Below are 1,464 nucleotides of genomic sequence, written 5' to 3' on the forward strand. Positions count from 1 at the left end.
AGAGAGAGAGAGAGAGAGAGAGAGAGAGAGAGAGAGAGAGAGAGAGAGAGAGAGTGCAACGTACAAAATTAAATGAACCTGCAAGATGTCCACATCATCAAGATCATGCAAACCTTTTATTTTTCATTTTCCATCATCAAGCAAATGCAAGCGGGGGGTCCGCTCTAACAAAAACAACTGGAAAAAACACAAAAATAGTTCTACCTCCCGTCCACACTGGAAGACACAGGGGAATGATTACTGAGGAAAACAAAGGGGAATGATGACTGAGGAAAAGGCAAGTATCGAATGGGAGTTAGGGCATGTACAATGGAGGCAGTACCATGCTAGAGCTACATGCATTGCAACAATCATGCAACGCACGGTGCAGTTTCACACATTTTATTGTGTCCTACAATGACTCCATCTTCACCAATTTTACTTGCATATAGCTAGGTGTTTTCTCACAGAGCACTCTCTCTCTTACCTTTCTATCTCGGAGGACCACACTTTTTCGCTGAAGAAGCTAGCTCCTCTGCAGGCTCCACCAAGCCTCTGCAAGGCATAGTCTTTTTCACCAATCTCCTCCACGACAGCATGCATCTTATGTGGAACCATGGGGCAGCTGTCCAAGCTAAACCATTGGCCATGCCCTTAGAGCATCTGCAACAGTTTGTATGTTCAATCATTAATACAAGTGTCCACGTCAGCAGCCAACAACATATCATACATGCTCTTCAATGGCGTCTATGTTAAATAATCAGGTGGGTCCACTAAATATAAAATAAATGAACAGGCTTGCCTCGGAGCTTGTGTCTGGAGCGTTGCTTCAGGTTCATATGATTTCATTCTCTCTCTTCTTTTATCATGTGCCACGTCATCAAAACAGTCTAAGTGGTAATTTAACCAACGATGATCATATCACTGTTGGAGATGCCCATAGAGGGGAAAGCGTGCAGCGAAAACAACCCTCCTTTATGGCTTGACTCTTGCTTCTAAATCGCAGATCAGAAATACAACATAGGAGAAAAATGGCCCCTAGCACACTTCGTGGAAACGGACCAATAACACGCGTACAATGACAAAGGGGCCGATAATAGATGCGGGCCAAACCAGGGGCATAGCAACTGCCGACACAGTGACCAGCAATGTGGGAACAGGCGCTAGCATGAAAATTTTAGCATATTAGTTTGTGTGGTGGAAACTTAGATGTGATATAGCTAAATCTCATCTAGATGAGAATCATCAAATCTGAAAAAAGCAGTGCTACGCAGCCGATAATTATTGGGCCGATGCGTGCACGACACTAGGTAAGCACCGTTCGATTAAATCCTCCATAAATAAGGTACGTGAGGTCTTATCATCGTCCATGTGATGTCCATAAAACATTGTGTGTGAAGCTTTTCCGATCTGAAAAAAAAACTGGAGGGGTGTCGTACGATTTGTTTTTTTGACGCATACAACCACCAACTTTCATTTCGTCAC

The sequence above is a fragment of the Triticum aestivum genome, chromosome 2B (genome assembly GCF_018294505.1).
Source record: "Triticum aestivum cultivar Chinese Spring chromosome 2B, IWGSC CS RefSeq v2.1, whole genome shotgun sequence".
NCBI lineage: Eukaryota > Viridiplantae > Streptophyta > Magnoliopsida > Poales > Poaceae > Triticum > Triticum aestivum.